We start from the raw sequence: 5,165 nt of genomic DNA, 5'->3' as shown, positions 1-5,165 counted from the left end.
CGCCCTGTAAAACTGGAGCAGACAAGTCCTGTCAGCTCCCCATGTACTGTGGCTAAGACATTTTAAAATGCTTAAAGCCTGAAGCGACCGTCGTTTCAGGTCTTTAAGATGAGGTAACCACGTGAGCCTCGAGTCAAAAATGAGACCCAGAAATCTCACCGTGTCTTTAAAAGAAAGAATAGTGTCCCTCAAGCGCAACTCAGGAAAGGGTAAAATCGAATGAGAACGGTTAAAAAGAACACATACAGACTTCTCGGTGGAAAACTTAAATCCACTCTTCAGCGCCCAGTCATCCAAACGCCTAATCGTAAGTTGCAACTGACGAGTTGTCGTTGCAAGGCTTGAAGAAGAGCAGAACAAAGAGAAATCATCCACAAACAAAGAACACTGGACAGGACTTTTCACCATGGACGTAATGCTATTAATAGCGATGGCAAACAGAGTCACACTTAAAACGCTACCCTGAGGGACACCGTTCTCCTGCTCAAAGCGATCAGACAGGACGTCACCAACTCGGTATCTAAAATATCGTGGCGAGAGGAAAGACTGAATAAAAAGAGGAAGACAACCACGAAAACCCCATTCGTGAAGCTGCTCCAGGATGAGACGCCGCCAAGTGGTATCGTAGGCCTTCTCGATGTCGAAAAATACACCTATAAGGTGATGACGGCGTAGGAAAGCTTGTTGGATAGCCGCCTCCAGGAGGGCAAGGTTATCGAAGGTGGAACGAAACCTCCTGAACCCACACTGAAAGCGACTAAGTAGTTGCCGGGATTCTAACATCCAGACAAGGCGGCGGTTGACCATCCGCTCCAAGGTCTTCCCTATGCAACTAGTGAGGGCAATACTACGGTAGCTACTTGGGCTCGAGCGGTCTTTCCCAGGTTTTAAAAAAGGGATTAAAACTGCCTCACGCCACGCGTCAGGAAAGTGACCCGACGCCCAAATGGCATTAAAAAGTGCGAGGAGGATTTCTTTGTTGCGCATTGTGAGGTGCCATAGCATACTGTAATGGATCCTGTCGTGACCAGGGGAAGTGTCACGAGCTCCAGACAATGCAGAATCCAGCTCCCACATAGAAAAAGGGCAGTTGTAAACTTCATGAGAGGTGGGCTGGAAGTTCAGACTACACCTCTCAGCAACCGCTCTATGGCGCTGGAAACCGGGATCCTGACTGGTTGTGGCAGTAACTGTCGCAAAATAGGCTGCCATAGTCTGGGCAATGTCCCGCGGATCTGTGTGGAGAGTGCCGTTATTCAGTACAGCAGCTATGGGGCACCTCCCTCCTCTGCCAGAAATTCTCCTAATGGTCTCCCACACAATGGAACTCTTGGTGGAACGATTAACGGTGTTCAGGAACTTTTGCCACGACCTCTTCTTGCTCTCACGAATAATGCGGCGACATCTCGCCCTCGCCACCCGAAAGGCAGCAAGATTCTCAGCAGTCGGCCGACACTTGAACCGCCGCAGAGCCGCACGCCTGGTCCTGATTGCAGAGCGGCATTCGTCACTCCACCAAGGCACAGGTGGCCTTTTCCGGTGACCTGTGGACTGTGGAATGGATGCCGCAGCGGCATGGAGGACCGTTTTGGTAATATGATCCACCCACACCTCAACATTCGCACAGTGTTCGAATTGGGCCAACTGGCTATAAAGTGTCCAGTCAGCTCCACTGAGCACCCATCGTGGTGGTCTCCTGTCGGGGCCCACGCCATCTGGCAGGTGAATCCAGATTGGGAAATGATCACTGCCGTGCAAGTCAGCGACCACTTACCAGTGAGCACTAGCGGCAAGAGCTGGAGAGCAAAGCGAGAGATCAATGGCAGAGAACGACCGAGTCGCCGTGCAGAAATGAGTACTCTGTCCTCCATTGAGCAAGTAGGCACAGGATGACAGGAGAAGCCTCTCAATTGCTCTACCCCTGGGGCAGGTAATTGCAGAGCCCCAAAGCACATTGTGGGCATTAAAATCACCACAAATAATGAATGGCTGGGGGAGCTGTGTAAGAAGGTCGGTGAGGGCCGCTTCATCAAGAGCATCATGTGGGGGCAAGTAAAGTGAACATACAGTCAATGGATGACGCACGTGCACGGACACAGCGACGGCCTGTAGAGTCGTCGTAAGTGAGAGAGGCGAGGAATGGTAGTCCGTCCTGACGAAAATACCTACGCCTCCTCTAGCTCTCTCTCCACGCAGGTCGTCCTTTTTGTGGAGTGTATAGCCTCGTATCTCAGGGGAGTATGATGGATGGAAATACGTCTCCTGGAGACAGAGACACAATGGTCGACCCTGAGAAAGTAGACGAAGTTCCTCCACATGCGTCCTGAACCCTTGCAAGTTCCACTGGAGTATGGGAGCCATCTATGTTGGGGGTAGCACCTTCATCCTGTCTCTCCGACGGGGCGGGGAGACCGCAGCAGGTGGAGGGGCAGGCGTGGGACGAGATGATTGCCCCACACATACATCGTACTCCATTAACTCTGGGGAAGAGTCAGATGAAGCCTCGCATAAAACAACATCCGCATGGTCAGATGGTTTACCACGGGATTTGACCCGCTGTTGCTGCTGCACAGTAGCTTTCTGTGGCTTGGTGGACTTTGGGGGAGCGGATGTGGGAGTGGTAAGTGGCGCACTGGGCTTGGGGACAACCTCAGCTGTTGGAGGCGCGAGGGGCTGGACCAAGTCCGCCACTGTACCTTTGTCTGCCGTTCGAGTAGGGGCTACTGGCTCTGGAACACTGGCTGCGTTGCAAGTGCACTGGCAGCTACAGGTGTTAGTGCCAACACTCACCACCTCAGTCTGCGTTGAGGCATCGACCTTTGGAGTAGGCTTCTGTACCAGGGATGCAAAAGATGTAGCAAATGTGGGAGGTTGCATCGACTTATAAATCTTCTTGGCCTCACCATAGGGGATACGCTTGGTTGTTTTGATTTCCTGGACCTTGCGTTCCTCTAAAAATATGCGGCAGTCCCTACTCCAAACAGGGTGGTTCCCAGAGCAATTAATACATTTAGCCGGAGACGAGCAACCAACTCCTTCATGAGCAGCCTGACCACAGTTTCCACAAGTCGCTTCGCCTTTACAGCCTAAGGTGGTATGCCCAAAACGCTGGCATTTGAAACAGCGCATTGGGGCCGGGAAATAAGGCCTCACACTAAGGCGAAGGAAGCCAGCTTTAACATGTTCAGGAAGTGTTGTGCTACTGAAGGTCAGAATAAAGGAGTCGGATTTGACAAGAGTGCCATCAACCCTCTTCATGATGTGTTGGACATCAACGATACCTTCCGGAGCCCACTCACGTTGCAGTTCTTCCTTGGGAATATCAGCTAGATCCCGGCATGTCACAACACCTTTGCTATAGTTCAAGGTGCTGTGCAGTTCGGTGTCTATGGCATACTCTCCAAGGCATTTAGCAGATTGGAGGTTAGTTGCTTGCTGGGAAGTGGAAGTTTCCACTAGCAAGGTCCCATTACGTAAGCGCTTCACCGATTTTAAGGAGCCACAGATTCCCTCCAATCCCTTTTGTATATAGAAGGGCGAAACCTTCTCGAAACTACCCTCCTTCCGTTTCACAATGAGAAACACATTCGGATTACCAGAATGCATTCTGTTACCTAAGACTGGACTTTTTAAAGAAGCGCCGGAGTCAGGGGGACTGACTGCACGGGCCCTCTTAAGAGACTGGGTGTTAGAACCTTCCAGCGGCCCACCCTTTCCGCTGGGAGGAGGAAAAGAGAATTTCGAAGGATCCATCTCGGTCCCACGAGCAGCTAGGGAACTAGAAGTCCACCTAGACAGAGCCCCGCGTGCCTAGGTAAGCCTTATACAACTGAGGTGCGGCAGGTTCCCCAGAGGTTGCCCGCTACCGACTGTTCCACCTCAACAGCCATGCATCTCATCAGCGCGCAGCACACCTTGAGATTGAGGGGTTTTTTATAGAGGTTTATTCCATCCTCGCGATCCGGGCGGTCAAGCCAAGATCCCCATTCCCTGAGACACACAACATTCCACCGCCGCGCCGCACGGTGGTCGTTGAAGTATGCTTAGAGGTTACGGTGACAGGGGACTGGCGGCGCTTACCAGTCCCCAGCTCAGGAACCCCGGGGTCGCCAAGCCCGTACCCAGCAAACGAATGCTGAGCCCCTGGGGGCTTTTTTTTTTTTTTTTTTTTTTTTTTTTTTTTTTTTTTTTTTTTTTTTTTTTTTTTTTTTTTAACAGGGTGTACCAAAGCTCTCCCGTACGCACTGATTTTCGACAATGTTATAAGTTGCGCTAGGGACCGCATCTACCTTCTTTCGAAGTTAGCAGGCAACTACGCTGTTATGCGGCGGCTCGTTTCGGCCCATTCAACATCTGTCATTCAAGTGTAACGAGCGAGTAACGGAGTTTATATTCCATACCTGCCACAGCAAATTTGTGTTCGTGGGGTCTCTATTCTAATTCGAACGTTTGACTTACGCTATACGTATTCGTTTCGGAATATCGTTTCTACGTCTTCCGTTAACCATACGTGGTTAACATTATGAAGACAATTAATAACATTTGTGAAATACAACTTTGTTTGCGGAAAACATAATGATGTCGCCAGTTTTTCCACGACAAACGACTTTCTACAACTTATTATATGCATAATTGTTGCAACTGATTGCCGGGAATTATATATATATATATATATATATATATATATATATATATATATATTTGAATTATAAAAAACAAATACTAAGAAAAAAGGTTGCATAGCGCAAGATTCGATCCGGCGACCTTCGGATTACGAACCCGAGCGCTTACCGTTGCGCCACGACGCTGTAGAGAATTATTAATCGTAGAGAGTATTTCACCGCAACGGTTTCTTTTAACTGTCGATTTTCTGGACAACGGTTGAGAAGTGCATCTTGGTGCTTTCCCACATTACACCTCTGGCCATGAGCTTTTATTATGCGCAGTATGAATCGAATCTGAATTTCACAATTGGCGGCCTCCCCTTGTGAGTGGTTTTCGGAACTGGAAAAGTATGTTGTGTCAGTTGCATCGTTTTAGGAACTGGAATCCTTTGGCGAGTAAAGATCACAAACAGTAGACTTGCTATCAGAGATTAGGAAGCCACTTTTGTACAACAGTAATGCACACTTACGAGAGAGGAGGGCATATTCGGATGACAGGAT

Source organism: Schistocerca americana, chromosome 5 (genome assembly GCF_021461395.2).
Source record: "Schistocerca americana isolate TAMUIC-IGC-003095 chromosome 5, iqSchAmer2.1, whole genome shotgun sequence".
Lineage (NCBI taxonomy): Eukaryota > Metazoa > Arthropoda > Insecta > Orthoptera > Acrididae > Schistocerca > Schistocerca americana.
Note: the sequence above shows the minus strand (reverse complement) of the source record.